At 39.2% G+C, this 16,482-nt stretch overlaps 1 protein-coding gene across 1 annotated transcript in view; it reads right to left on the minus strand.

Moving 5' to 3' along the window:
* Positions 1 to 16,482, minus strand: part of EPM2A (EPM2A glucan phosphatase, laforin) — a 41,901-nt gene that overhangs the window by 11,333 nt on the left and 14,086 nt on the right. The window lies entirely within an intron of this gene.

A 16,482-nucleotide genomic window follows, 5' to 3' on the forward strand; every position in this document is an offset into this window, starting at 1 on the left:
CCTTCTAAAAATCAATGATCCCATTCTATGCACTCAAATTTTGAACTTTCTGTTAACTATTTTATTGTATCAGAAAAGATACAGAAAAATGAAAACATTCAAAATACAGGAGATGACAGCTGCTTCTTGTGAAAATACTTTTCAGACTAAGAATTTAGCATATTTAAGATGGAATTGGATGACTGCTTAAAAATAAAGCAGTGAGGGGAGGGGCAAATCAACTGGCCCTATCTACATAAAAGAGGTAAAGAATCTCAACTTCCACATAGTTTCACCTATAAGCAACTACTAAGAGATGAGAAAAAGGGGAAGGTGGGTTATAATTATTTTTTTTCTTGCACCTTCCTCCAAAATACTGACAACATAGTCAGATATCAAAACAGAGGACTCCCTGGTTTGGTCTTGTACAAGAATTCTGTTTTCTTTACATTCTCTTTACATAAAGGACAGAGAGATCTCTCAGCAAAATGCCTCCTTACCAATGAAATAATAATGTAGAAGTAAGGGGTTACGACACTGACATTTCATTGCACATTGCACAGGGCACATGGGTAAACGGCTGTGGTCTTAATCCCTTCTCCGGCTGACTTACTGATAAAGTCTCCTTGCAGAAGGCAAGCTGATGGAGGCTTTGTGATGAGAGGCTTGACTGAACACAATTGACTGATGCACTCAATTGCCCAGCACACAGACAAGCACTACTGGCCAGAGCAGGAGAGCAAGGTTTGATGATACTATGGTCTAACTCACAGAATACCGAGATCTAAAAGCCAGGCTTAATAAGATCATGCTTATCAATAAAGATGGATTAAATGGTCATAACCTTAGCAGAAGTCATCAGAGAAAAGTGTTGATTAATGATGAAACTATATCCTACTGAAACGACGCAGCTGCAGACCTTGTAAGAACTACTTATATTTTTGAACAAAAGATTACTTTAACCTAAATGCCTAATGTAGAAGGAGCACAAGTCATCACTTATAAATTTGTTCTGCTTTACCACTGAAAGAGTGCAGTTTATTGTGAAGTTAAGAATTCTACCTCAGGGCTTTAAATTAGGAGACTTACATAGACTACAATGTAGTTCCAAGGTGTTTTTTTCTTCTTCCTCTCATTTGGCACTGTGATGAAAAGTAATTAAGCTCTGGCAAATTTTCTTCTTAGATGTAATTTGGACTACTTATCTAGCCTCTCACATGGGAGCAGACTTGGCAACTAAAAAGAAACACCTGCCTTTATCACTGTAGAACAACACTGTGTCAGCTTAGAAATATGCAAAGTTTCTCAAGCCCTTGAATTCTGAGTGTTATACTTAATAGTATCTTATTTATTCCATGTTCACAAATTTATGCATGAATGTGGCATTAAACTACCTCATTTGCTGATACGCAGGGCAAATAAGCCATTAAGATTTGACCTCAAGCTGACAACGTGTTAAAATGAAAGCAGGTAAGAATAATACCAAAGCGATAACTGAAATATAAGCTTACACAGACATTCAGCTACAAAGCAGTTCCAATGATACAGCGCCCACAGGTTCTGCTGTCTTAGCAGGAGATTTCCATAACATCAGCTTGATGGCATAAAAGGGCTTCGTTGTCCCCTCATCACCCACCAATCTTCACTTACGGCAGGCAGTATGGTGCACTCCTCAGGTTGTGAGACAAGGAGCAACCATGCTAACACCTAAGCACAGCACAGCTCTCCTCCTCATTCATAACCTTCTGGTGGATTCCGGCTCTGGGGAGGCCTGTGGCCTATGTCTACTTTATGGATTGTCCTGGCTTTGAATGCACCAAGGGTACAGGATAAGAAGGATCCATGTGAGTAAAATTAAAGTCAGTCACCTAAGAGAACTTTAATTTAGGGGGATCCACAACACTTTCTGTTTATGGCCTATTTTCCCCTTCCACAGCAACCTCAAACTTTCCCTTACAAGAAGCATAGGAGTTTTACTAGAAAAAACTCATGAAAATATCTCATGAGGACAGCTGCAGAGATCAAGGGCATTTCTAACATCCTATACCCTGCCACAGCAGGGAATGTATTTGAGGAAAAACACCTAAACAACTGGGAAGTAAACCACATCCCACACTGCAAAAATGACAATAATACTTGGATAAATAAGCAGTAGCGCTATGCCTGAGTCACAAAATAATCCTTCAATTTTATTCAGTACTGGTAGACTTTCACTGGGAGGAATGGGAAGAAGGAAGAGGAACAACTGGAGAGCCCAGCAGAGAGTACCAGAACAACCAGAAATCTAAAAGACAAGTTTTCAGAGAAAAGCCCAAAAGAGCCGAAAGTTAATATCAAAATGAAAATACTGAAATGTTCCAACCTCAGCTACTCTGTGATTCTGTGAAAAAGGATAGAAGTTTGAGATTAGAAAAGCTTTTTAATGTTAGGAATAGTGAAGTAATTGAAAGGAAGAGGGCTGTAGAATCTCATCACTGAGATGAGATCATATTTAAGATCAGGCTGGATAAACCTGGAACGATTTAAATGTAATTGAGACTAAGTTAGAGCAAGGAAATGGACTGGATGCTTTTTGAGGTCTCTTTGAGCCTATGATCTATGATACTATAATCATAAACTTTAATTTCCATCTCTGGGATCACTACCTATATTAATTTATCAAGATCCATCTTGAAATAATTTAGGTTCCTTGTCATCCCTGCCCTATTTGAAAGGTCATGCCAGAATTCAGACATCATTCCTTTCATGTCAGAAACCTTGTTCTAATTTACGCTCTAAATTCATTCAGAAGCAATTAATATCCATTTGATCTTAAAGCAGGTTCAATTTCAATAATTCTTCTTCCTCCCTTGTACTAATTCCTGAATGTCTTTTACAAATAGTAATACATCCTCTTTCTCAGTCTTCATTTAACTATGCTGTCTACCTCAGACACCAGAAGTAGTCAAGCTATTGTAGCACAGAGTTCCTTGCAAGCCAATTTATTTTCCTTCAACTCCAGTGTCATGAGACCTACACAGCCTGTGGAAAATGCCCTTATTCATTGCAAATCAGCTCAAGTATCTCTGCTTTTCACTGCAGTTTGTGATGATGGGAATCCCTGACACAGAAGCAAAAAAGAATGTTACATCATTTTATATTTTAAGTGGGTTTGCAAACCAAATTTGCTATTCCCAATTCCCTCATGACACAAAGAGGATGCAAAATTCTCCTAACAAGAGACCTCGAGGATCCCTTTTGTGGGATACGTCCTGACCACAAGGTTCCTGTGAAGAAGACAACACAGAAGAGGCAGTGCATCTCCATTAAGAGGGATTGCATCATTACCTCAAAGGTCAGTTACTGAGAGATGAGATAAATCAGCCTGATATAGCTGATCTCTTTCATGCCAGGACTAGAACATGTTCCAGACTTGCTTCTCTTGGGAAATGGAAGTGCAAAAGGGATTGTAAACAATCTTTGTTCTTCTGTCAAAATAACAGGTGAAATTATATTTAACTTTGTCTATAGGCTAAGTGGGCATTCTCCAATAAATTCAATGGGATTCATTAAGCTTGCAGTACATTTGAATCTATCAGGGAAAAAAACATACTATAAGCTCTTAACCTCTCTCATTCACCTCACTCCATTAAAAAGCTTAAAGCCAATGAGTTTATACCTTACACATTTTTTTATAACCTATTTTATCTCTGTTCTAGAAATTATCTAACATAACTTGGTCACACAAGACTTTATGTACACTACCAAAGCTAAATTGTGGAAGATAAAATTTTATTCTCTCTGGATTCAAAGTGAAATATTTTATGTCATATTTCACCAGGTATTTCTACTGTGAAGAGAAGAAAGCAATCATTCATATGCACACCGACACCTTGTAGGACAGGGGGCCCAGATCTAGCCTTATAGGACTTCATCAGAGTTTATTTTCAAACATACACGTAAAGTTTCTACTGATGCCCAAGGAGAACACTGCATGCAGCAGAAAGCAGGATTTGCCTTGTGCTTCTCGTACTTTCATTTGTATAAACATTATCTGAAGCAAAGGACGCGCCAATTGCAAAAATACAGCCGGAAAAGAGAATCAGGTTCCAAGGCTTGTACTGAACAACCTGGAAAGGGCTCCTCTGTCGGCCTGTGAGGATTAATACTTAAACGCTCCAATTATAGACTCTTGTCTCATGCAACCACGGTTGCCAATGGTTACTTCCTACAATGTCTCCGTTAGGCTGCCAACATTCCCATTTGTTTTGAATTAGAACAAGTACTCGGAAACACAAGAACAACAGGCTGCTAAACTAAGCCAGATAGTAATGAGCCATGAATCTCTTGGCATTAGGAACGAGAATTTCTAACATTAATTCTTAGCAATGGGAATGATGCCACTGCTGGCACCTTTAAGTTAAAGTATCTCAACAAAATTGTCTAAAACCACTACAGACGAACTTTAAGTTACTGCCTGAGAAGTTTCAGGAATCAGTAAACGTACCTTTTGTCATCTTTCAGAGTTTACTTACTAGCAGCTGCTTAGAAATCTAGGCTGTGAAAATAATAAGTGATGAATCCACTTTTCAATATGCAGCTTTTCAGATCCAATGGAAATGCTTTCCAATGCTTCAGAAACAAGTACATATTCATTAAAATTACATAATTGCAAAACACAGTTATTGAAAGGTGGCCTTGTGATCCACATACCAGCGTATGCACACGTACAGAAGATTGGAATGCCCTCAGAAGTGCAACAGTCAGAGGAAGAAGCACACCCATCCCTTGTGCTACCATCCAAATACAACAGTCCTGATGGGTTCTGTATCTGTCCGTGTTCATTCCAGTTAAGATACTTATCCAGAATTTCTAAACCCGCATCAGTTCATTTATATTCATTTTAAAGACATATTCTGGAGTACCACAGGCTGGAGACATCTCAGAAATATTGAGAAAAACTGAATCAATGCATCGCCACAGTCAGCTACACAAATATCTAAAAGAAAGAGTTGCCGCAACAAAGTCAAATCAAAGGGACAACAGCTGCATGGTGCTACCATAATAAAATTGTCAGAAAACTTCATTTTAGCTAACATACGTGGTTATTAGATTATAAACATAAAAATAATAACTGTGGTGGATGAGTTGCCAACCTCAAAGGTTGATGCTGAGACTGTAATGGAGCTACTGAGGCCCCGGAAAGATCTGTTGAAGTCTTTTTAACACAAAACTGCAAAGTATAGTGGGATATCTTGAAGAAGTCTCGGATGTCAAAAGAGAAAAAAATCATGTGACTTAAATTTTATCAACTAACAATGCCACAGTTTTATTGGAGCCCAAAGATTGACAAGAATTACCAAGGGTTGTCTATTTTTTTTAAACTGACTTTTTTTTTTCAGGTTTCATTCTTTTCTTAGCAATATAATTTTACTTGCTTGGAATTTGGAATTGCAGGTCTTTAAATAAATGTATTAAAGCGATCTACTGTTACTAAAGTTTATGTAAACGTGTCTACATTCTTGGCTGAAGCTTGACTTTGTGAATTTGTAAAACATTATTCATACTAGATGGCCTTATTACCTAGATGACAAATATAGAATCATAGAATGGTTCGGGTTGGAAGGGACCTTAAAGATCATCTACTTCCAACCCCCCTGCCATGGGCAGGGACACCTCCCACCAGATCAGGCTGCTCAAAGCCTCATCCAGCCTGGCCTTAAAAACTTCCAGGGATGGGGCTTTCACCACCTCTCTGGGCAACCCGTTCCAGTGTTTCACCACCCTCATGGTGAAGAACTTCTTCCTAACGTCCAGTCTGAATCGACCCATCTCTAGTTTTAATCCATTCCCTCTGGTCCTCCCATTACCCGACATCCTAGGAAGTCCCTCACCAGCTTTCTTGTAGGCCCCCTTAAGATACTGGAAGGCTGCTATAAGGTCTCCTCGGAGCCGTCTTTTCTCCAGACTGAACAACCCCAACTCTCTCCATCTGTCCTCATAGGAGAGGCACTCCAGCCCTCTGATCATCCTCGTGGCCCTTCTCTGGACACATTCTAGCACGTCCATATCTTTCTTGTAGTAGGGGCTCCAGAATTGGACACAGTACTCCAGGTGGGGTCTCACGAGAGTGGAGTAGAGAGGGAGAATCACCTCCCTCGACTTGCTGGCTTTTTACTTCTTTCATCTCACCAGGTCGAAGCAACTCAGTATGACAGAAAACTGGGCAATTCAGTCTTCTGCAGTGAAAGCTGTAGTTAAAGCTGTGTTTAGGAATGGTCTGCACATGGCCAGCCTTTCAAGCTGGCAGACGGACTGCAGAAAGAAGGAACACTAAAGAAATTATTTTATTCAAGAAGCTGCATATCCTCCTTATCAGACCTTCACCATGTGAAAGCAAAGGCACTGGATATAACTGTTCTGTAGAGTTTTGAAAAGGTATTCCTGAAGAAACTAGATAAACTAAAAAAATCATTTTTTAAAAAAGGCTGTAGAAGCCCACCAATATCCACACATACATAGTAGCACCCAGCATCCAGCCCCTGAACTGAAAGAGCGCGCCATGGAGAGACTTGCTGCTGGCCCACGGCTGATGAATGGACTTTCTGCATGAACGCTACATCCATTCCTGCTGCTCTTCACTTAATTACGAAGGACGGAAGGAAGAAAGGACGGAAGGACGGAAGGACGGAAGGACGGACGAGCAAGCTTCTACTTCATCATTGATCTTATTTATATTCTACCTTTTCTTGTCTCTGTATTAAAACTCAAACGCATACTTTCCTTTTTTCCTCTTCTCGCATGCTTAAAATCATATTTTCTATTACTAAGTTTTTCACATCAAAGAAAAAAGACATTTCATTTAAACCTACAAACCATGATGTCTATTGAACAATAAAGAGGAAATCCATATTTCTTATAACTTGTCAATGTCTATGACATTTGACTCAATTTTTATCATAGTTCACAAGAGGATATACATTAAACTTATGAACAATAGCAGGGATTATGTACCTGACTCTCTGAAATTAAATTTCCCAAAGTACAAGCATTAAAGGAGGGAACAAGAGATTTTCAGTTCAGCCTCTTAATATGTTCCGTGGGAAGACAAACTCAGTTCATTTCTTTGTTTCTTTTTCTTGCAGAGAGAAAATTATATATGGGAAAAGACAGCAGCAATTTGATAATCTCTATTTACTCTCGGGAAATAAAATACGTTTCTGAGACAAGCTTCAAAGAAACTAGAGCTATATTCAAGTTTCCTCTCTCAGAAATCTTTTTTTACTCTTTAAATAGGATTCTCCATATTATTACATGGAGGAGCTGTTTTAAAATTATCTTGTAAATATCTAGCGCATTTAAGCATGAAAACTTGAATTTATATCTCTCAGCATTTATAAAAATTATTGAAGATAAGAAGTAGAATTCATAGCTTAATGGCTTCAGCTTGCTACTCTTTTAAATGAGGTATCTTTTACACTTTCTCCATTTCAAGTTGAAGCAACTATGCAGTTGTTTATTTCAGATTTTTCTGATTTACAGGTTACCTGTTTCAGAAATACAGTATACAGTGAGCAAGCAAACACCAAGCCAGCTGGTGGTGATAAACTATCTGATGGTGCCACTTTGCACATTTGGGGAAAGAAAACTCTCTCGTTTTGAGTTGTTTTTTTTCCTGTAAGTCAGCTGCAGACTGGGCTAACCTGCCTTGGGAGTTGTGCCTGCGAAAAACCACGGGAAGGGTAGGCAGAGGGGGTTTCTGCAGCAAACACAAGTCCCTGGTTCAACACTTTCACCAGTTGTAAATTACGGAGTTCTCTTAGTGAAGTTCTTCCGATAACAACCAAATATCTGCCTTTGCTCCCTCCTGGTAAACTAAATAGCAATAAGCTTGAGTACACAATCTCTGCCTTTGAAAAGAGCTTCTGCTATCTTTAGATAAACTATATTTAAAAATGCCAGTGATTACAGGGGACCTAATAAACGCATGTAAAAGCTAACAGGAAATAAATATCTGCAAGACAACTGGAAAATCATCTTTGGTGAAAGAGCGATGCTGCCCCTTCCCCGTTGTCCCAGCTGTGAGCTAAATTGCCCAGATTTCACAATCTCAGTCAATTTTGTTCACAGCCGGCAATGCCGGCAAATTGCTTTCCAATGGAGATAGAACTTTACTCCCTTGCTGACAGCCTGAATGTTAAAGAGTAAAGAGGCAGGAAAAAGGGCTGAAGACCTCCAGAAGAAATACAGACAAGGGACAGGGAGGCACAGTAAAACAGAGAGGAGTTAGAAGCAACAATAGTGTTCACTCCCTAACAGTGATACCGCATGTAAAATTCACATTTACTAGAGTATCAACATTTGTCTGTTATACCCCACAGAGAAAAAATGAACAAATAAGTATGTTTATTCCTCAAGGTTTTTTCACGGAGAATTCCCAGTCTTCCTTCCGGTTTTTGCTCACAGTGCTGTAAGTTTTTCTTAAGAAATAAGGAAGTTATTTTGTGCACTGCCACACCTATCAAAGATCCACTTTAAAGATCGACAGTGGTTGTAAGCAAATATGACTCATTACCAGCCAGCTGATGAAAGGAGTTCAACTCTTCCCATCAGCAGCCAGTCCCTCTTGCTGCCATTTTATTAACATAGTGCTCATTCCTGAACAATCAGCCCTCTAATTAAATAATTCTCAATCAAATGCCTGTTCCAAATGCCACACACAAATGGCAGAATGGTAAAGAAAAAAAAAAAACAAAACAAAACCAGAAAAAAGTCCAGATAAAACTCACAAGACTATCCAGGCAGCATGTTAAGTTCCCCTTTAACCTGTTGTGTCCTGTTGCCCACTCCCTCTTTGGAAATTACTTGGCTGAATTACTGACTCTTTTGCACGGAACCCTCATTGCAGGTTTTCTTCTAAAGCACCTTGCAAGCCACGAGCTCCTGACAGGTGAAAAAAAGCCAGTTGCTTCCTCAAAGCTGCAGCCGGCTTTGCAGCTTTCTCCCCCTCTGCCACATCACAACACTCGGTCCAGCTCAGCTATGGACTTTCTACCGAGTTTTTTAAATTATTTACATTTTTTTTGAAAGATTTGCCAAATTCACCAAGCTGACTAGAAGCACCTTGAGCCATGCTCAGTTTATGCATATAAATTGTTTGGTTTCCAGAGGAATATCACACCTAATAATCGCTGCTAATAATTGCCGGTTCCTCCTCCTCCTGCCACACACACGCTGACAATCCAGCGGCGGCACTGCACAGAATGATAGTAACTTCTGAGACAGAAGTACACATTAAGAATTTGCTGCTGCAAAAGACTCTCTTTTGCCTTTAGGAGTTTTAGCAACACTCTCAGGAAGCTATTACATATGCATACCACCTCCCTAGCCATCAAAGTTTAGGGAAGCCAACTCGTTCCTCCTTGGCTGAGACACATGGCGGTTTGAAGGGCCTTGACATTACTTCTGAGTATGATTCAGAATGTGATTAGGAAACCCCAGCTTTTTCAGGTGTGTAACAACCAAAATATTTATCTTTCTTTGCAGCAATAAGGAATGGAAAGAACTTCACAACCCTGCTTTCTCTCATGAGGAGTATAACAAAGGCAAACAAAAAAAATGAAGGTGCTGTGGAAGACATTTCTTTCTAGTACAGATGAGTGCTAGGCATTACTTTGGGGGATTCAATAACTCCTGAACTGTGAAAATATTTCGTGTTTCATTAGAAGTACCTTGGTTTTCATCAAAAGTGAAATTCACACATCACTGTGATTTGCCCTTATTGGACTACCAAGAATTATTCTAATTGCTCTATAACCTAAAGCAATGTAAAATTCCACATTAAATCATTTTTAAAATGTTATGCTATTTAGACTATATATGCGAACAGGTCAAAACTATTAATTTATCAACAATGCTGACAACATACAGTCTAACTTTATAGAAAGGGGAGAAAACACTCAGAAAAGCTGGTGAATATTAATGACGCCTGCCATTTGAAAAATCGCTGACATAACAACATTAATAGTTCACAAGTTTGCGAGTTTTCAGTCCCGTTTGCTGCCAAAAATCATTCCCTCCCCCAGTTTTTTCATATTTACGGAGATAGTTTACCATCCATCAGCCATTACTTCAACAGGGTCATCCCAACGTAGATAGAGCATTTTGCGTCCCTCAGCCACCACAGCACACCACAAACCTGGCAGCTTGCTGGCCAGTAGCCATTCATCAGATGTCACACACCAGCCACTGTAGGTGGAAGTAATACTGGGAATTCAGACACTGATGATAGTCATGCAAAAATCTTTAATCTAAAAGCTCCATGATTTTTTCCTCTGGCAAAATTTACATCACCCGTTTAAATGCCAGATTTTGCCTGCTACTGTGGCACATACAAGAAACGCGATTAGAAATCAGTAGCTGAGATCCAGGAGTTCCCATTTCCAGCTCCTTTCGAGTGCTCAGGAGGTAGGTCACAGCGAGGGAACCAGAGCTGTGCTGACAACAGCCACTTGCTAGTATTTAGGAAAACAGAATGTGAAAAGTGAGTTTCCTTGATCCCATTCATCCACAGTATTACAATGGTACCACAGACCGCACTGCTGGCACATCCTAGTTGTATTCCTGGGCATAGTTCATGGGACCGGGATTTGCAGCTACCTCTCTGATGGCCAGGCTTAGGTTATCCCAGCCAGGTGCCATCCTCCCCATGCGAAAATCACAACACTTGGAAAAGCAGAATCAGTTTTCAAGTTTTTAGCCATTGTTAGGGAGGGCGTAGTGTGGGGAGTTCATGAAAGGAGAAACTTTTTGTTCGGATGGGCAACAAATGTGGAAGAAAGATGCATCTCGTACCCAATACGGAGACAAACCCAAATTAAATAAATGTAAATAAATAAGGACTTTAAAAATGGATAAAATTCTGACCTCATAATGTTTGTCTTCTCACTCTTGCTCTTATTTCCTCACAATCCCTCTTAATTTTCAATAACTTAAATAAAAGAATGCTTAAATGTAACTTTTTTACACTGATCTGAAACCCATTTTCTTCACAGCAGAGAGTAGTAAAAGTATTTCACAGCTCCGGTTGAGGGTGATACCGGAAAAAACTGAAGACATAAAAGGGACAAAAAAATAGAATTAATATGTAAAGCATGCTATAAAAGATGATTCCCAGTGGGAAGTAAACAATGCATCTCATTTAAACTAGTTTAAGACTATAGATCAGTACAATAAAACAAAATTCAAACAAGTGTTCAAATGTCTCAGTTTATGGGATAAATGAAAGCCACAAGATGTGGCTTAGAATATTTTCATTATTTAATGTATAAAACGGCCAGATAAGTTCACAGTTAGAGCCTCAAGTCCTGAAATCAAAGGCCAAACTCCTATTGATGTTAAGTATTTTTAATCAGGATTATTTTATTAGAATGCAATTGAAGACTTTTGTTTCAGAGCTCATTATTTCTTATTCTTTTCTCTGATATTGTTACCAAAAGTATTCTTGAGGCACAGGGGACAGCTAGCTCTCAGTTTTTAATGTTAATTATGGTAATCTCGGCAGACAACAACACGTCTTCTCTTAATTCATGATGTAGGCATAAAGTATCAGTTCAGCTTTCTACTACAGTAGCATAGTTCACTGCACTCTAGGGTTTGGGTTTTTTTGTGACAGCTTCCTCTTTAAAGTTTTTTTTATAATTCAGTAACAAAAAAAATTACTTCAGAATTACACTTAAAACAGAAGGGTATTTTATTTTGTGAATTAATTAAAACCAGTAAGTCAGCAGAGAAGTTAAAGAGTGAAAATAAATAAAAGCACTCGCTCTTGTATTTTTTCCAGTTGCATAATTCAAAGGTAATTCTGACTTCATGTTGAACTGAGATGGACATTATTCATTAATATAGGGTAGGGAGGGGATACAAGATCAAGATGAAGACACCTAGCGCTGATTATCTACAAACGGGTGTCTTCACAGCATTGCTCAATGCATTGCCTAAGTACAGTTTCCCACTGACATCTGGGACGTCCCATACCATCTGGAACATCTGGACGGGGCTCACAGACATGGCCAACAAACTCTAAGAAACCATGTTCCTGTAGTGCAGCAGCTGGAGGCCAGACAGTAAACTCTAGAGCATCTCAAATGAGACTAGACATCAACATTCAAGCAAGCAGACAGGATGTTTAACGTCTTATTATAAATCAATAGAGATCTCATCAGCATCATCAGTGGAGTATGGAGACCAATGCAATTCTTCAATTCACTCTAAAGTAGACATCTAGTCTCCAGTGAGGTAACTGCTGCATATAGACATACGAATTTAGTCGTCTTATTCTCAAACAGAGTCCTACCACAGATGTCTTTAAATATATCTTTACATTCATCAATCCCAGCAGAGTTCTAACGTTCAAATAGCAATAACTGTGCCTCGCATGACTCAAATAAGGTAACAGAAGTTACATTATTCCCGTTCTGCAGTGAGTCTCATGCAAAAATATACTCAACCAGCTTCTTGTTTTCCACCCCAATTAAAGTTGCACATCAATCAAATAAATGCTCATTTTCGTCACAGGAGAATTACTACAGACAAAAGGAAACTCGGTGCTCATCAGCAGAATAGCGCTCTAGTGCCTCCAGAAGGTAAAGAAGCAGCATCTGGATTTCGCCCTGGATCATTCCTCATCCAGTCACCTATCTATGTTAACATTTTAGTACAAATCAGGAGCACACATTTTATGTGACTCTCCTGATTATCCCCACTTAACGCTTAACTTAGGTTATAACCTACATTTCTATGGCAATGTTGAAGAAAACCATCTTACCAACAAGCTACAAAGCGTTTGTAAAGACTATATCATAAATAAAGTTTAATTTGCAACCATCAAGAAACAAATTAACAAAAACAGTATTTCCAAGCACAAGGGTTTATTTTCTTTTATCTTTTGCTTTATTTTGTCTTAAGGAAAAAATTGGGGGCATAAACAGCGGTGATAGCAACGCATTTGGCAACTTTGCAATTTCTTGGCTTACATCCAGTTACGGGAACATCCCACTCGCTCCACTAACATGAAATATTAATATTTAATGGCCTTAATATTTAAGTGTAAAAAAGCTACTATAAAAACTGTGCCTCAAAAAATTGTTGTCAGGACCTATGGCTACTCTCACATAGTAATTCCCCCAATAGATTCCGACTGTGTACAAGCTGACTGTGTATTTCCCTCTGAAACGTTTAGCAGCCGTAACAATATTTCAGTTAGAGATTAGCTATCCCTCTTGTCCGAGGAATTCACCTACGGAATCCAGTTTAGTTGCATTTTACATGCAAAGCACGTAAAAAATATTTTTCTTTGTCAGATTTAGGAGATATGACCCACAAAAAGCACACACAATGAATAAAATTACAGTTATGAAGACAGTAAATTTGAAACACGTGTTATTAAAAAATAGACACCATAGATGGCATAAAAGTACATGTCCTAAAATGAAGAGGCGGTGGTCACACATCATACTCGAATGAGTAGGCAAAAAGCATGGGAACTCACTACTTACCAGGGGGGATTCAGGAACCTAAAATTAGTCTGAAAATAGAAAACCGTAACTCGATGGCTTTTTGTCTCAGTGATACTCTTCCTGTAGCACCTAATTCTTCCATCAAGCATCATTGCCTCCAACATATTATTTAAGGGTTTTGTAATTTCAGGTGTCACTCCCTCTCTCGCTCTTACGCAACGCTTTTCTTCTGAGAATTGCCGAGGTTTTTATATAAATAATAAGGTATATAACACCTATGAATTAGGAATTTCCACCTTTCACAGATGGAACTGAAACAGAGCTAACATGCCCCAGATTTACAAATTTTCTGAAGTAAGTCCTCTTCTCCCAGAAAAGATTACAATAACTCTAACGTGCTTTGGAAAATTACTGTGTCCTAAGTGAACTCTACCGCAATTTGAAGCCATCTTATTGCAGTAATATCTAACACGAAAGAGAAAGGGACTGTAATTTTCGGATTTTGGTGATACGTGTCATTACATGTCCAAAACAAGTGGACACTAACGCCACAGAGGTATCGGTCCTGACTCTGTAACTGCGGGCAAGCTCCGTTTTACACTTACAAAAAATTAATTCAAATGCTGCTATGCTTAAAAAACGCATCATATCCTCTCCAAACTGAATGACCAGCACAAAGCGAGTTCTCTAAATATAAGCTTAAACATAAACTCACTGATTTATGACCGAATACATCTATACCAAACAAGAAAAGTCCGATTCCTCAGGGCATTGCTGTCAGCCACAGCACAATTCAGAATGGTTTCTAGCAACAGAAGGAAGCAAGTTCTTCTCATCCTGCTGCAGCCCATTTAAAGTTTAAGCACATGTTTTATGAAGATGCAAGGTGTTAGCGAAGCTCAGAGCAACTGCTTCTAATTGTTGTGATTAGACAGACGACAAGCAAAATCAGTCCGAGGGCTCATGTGGGAGGCCTTTTTGACAGAGATAAACTTTCCTCTCCAGCTAATTCACGCATGGCAATCCTATTAAGTGGAGCAACGTGGAGAAGGGGCTCGCCTCACAAGTTTTCACTGATAAATCACTTCTTCCCAGCTGCCACCGTTCTGTAAAGATCCTACAGCTGGTGGCAGGACTTAGAATTTGTGCTCACAAAGCTCCCTGCAGTGCTGCTGCCTCCGTTACAGCGTGGAAAAAAGTAACCTTAGCTGGATAACTACCACCTCATCGTACACTGAGCTTTCAACCACACAGGCAGAGGGACTGGCTCTTTGCTTCTGTTTTGGGATGTTTTTCCTGTTGTTTTTTGTTTTGCTTTCTTTTCTTTTCTTTTTGGTGATATTAATCTCCATAGCACTCTTCTGAATCAATAAATCCATTACAAAGTAAAAGCTTTTTCATCAGCTCACTTCAGCTGCTCTGCCAAAAAAGAAAAAAAAAATCGTAATTCATTTTGGGGCTGCTTTGTTATAACCAGCAGAATGGTGAATCTGCCCCCAACTGTTAATAATTAAAAAGGCTGAGTATCTTCAAAGTATTAAAAATAATTATGTGACAGGACTGTTACGGGGTATGCTCACTTAATATAACTCAAAGAAATGAGATAAGAATTACTGAAGATATACATATACGGTTGCCTTGCAATGAAGGGGTGTGTGTGTGTGCAAGGGGAACGGAGGAGGAGATCCTCATCTGGAAAAGACTACACAACTCACAAAATTTTCTCCAAATATTCTTTAGTGGAATCTGCAGCTTTTTACCTAATATTGGAAACATGTAGTCACGCAGATAAGGCAGTATTAAATGGATCACTGCTGCCTCTGGAAAGAAAGATAAGTTAGCCTTCGGTGCTTAGATATTCGCTTTCTGACAGCTGTTCTTCTTTCTCACAAACTTTCTCTGCCAAGCAAAGATTATTTGGGATTGACAAGTCTGTGCTTCGGAATAAACAAGAGCTTTTCTTTGACAGGGTGTTGGAAATGGATGCTTAAGATATAGATAACAGTATAGTCTGTCAGGTGTATTATATAGCTTGAGGGGGTCTCAGGGAAAAGGTACCAAGTCACACGAATACCTGCATATGCCTAACGGTGTTTATGAATCCGTACTCTTTCAAAAGATACCAAAAGAAGGAAATCTTTCCCTCACACACTGCAGCTCTGACAAGAAAAAGACAATTCTACTTCCTACCCTGTGTGAGGGTGGAGACAAAAGGGTAGGAAGAGGAGACAAAATGGTGAGGTTGGAGTAGCTGAAACGGTAACCTGGAGAAATTCACATAAAGCAATGCTATGACCTAATGAAAGTAAGAGGTGGTTTGATTTCTTCAAAAAATACATACCCCCTTGGGATCACTACCTGCTCAGTAACCAGTAACACCAGCTGCATGTGGCATATCAGGGCTGCCAGCATTCAGGCAACCATTATCAACCAACAAACTTGCTGCCACATCCGTGACTGGAGACGGGGAAAAGTTACAAATGGTCAAAAATTCCTAAGTGCCACTTTGTTAACCACTAGTGCTGAGGCTGCTGCTGTAAATACATCCTGTGCTTCATCTGCAGCCCTGAAGGGTGGGTGCCCTCTTCTCTTTAAGCTTTACTGTCTCCTCACTCAGGCCAGGATGCTCCACTGGTGAGGCAGTGGACTCAAGCGAACACCACGGAAGTACAAACACTTTAAGACTTGTCTAAGTTTTAGTACTTTTTTAAATGCATGCACAGAAGCAGAAGTCATCTATAACAGCTGTCACTAATTGCAGTTGCTGCTGCACATGAGCAATAACACGACACCATGAAGTTCTGTTTGGAATATATTCTTTTTGTTTCCCGGGAGATGTTCTACAGCAAAATAATCCCAAATCAAATACATTACAAACATGTACATTTACATGTATGTGGACAAGCATTTGAAAACGACAGTTCCTCATAAATTTATGCATTAATTACCACTAGTCATTTTCAGATGTGACGCGACTTAACACACCTGTACTGGCTGCAGGTATCCT

This window comes from Chroicocephalus ridibundus, chromosome 3 (genome assembly GCF_963924245.1).
Source record: "Chroicocephalus ridibundus chromosome 3, bChrRid1.1, whole genome shotgun sequence".
Classification (NCBI taxonomy): domain Eukaryota; kingdom Metazoa; phylum Chordata; class Aves; order Charadriiformes; family Laridae; genus Chroicocephalus; species Chroicocephalus ridibundus.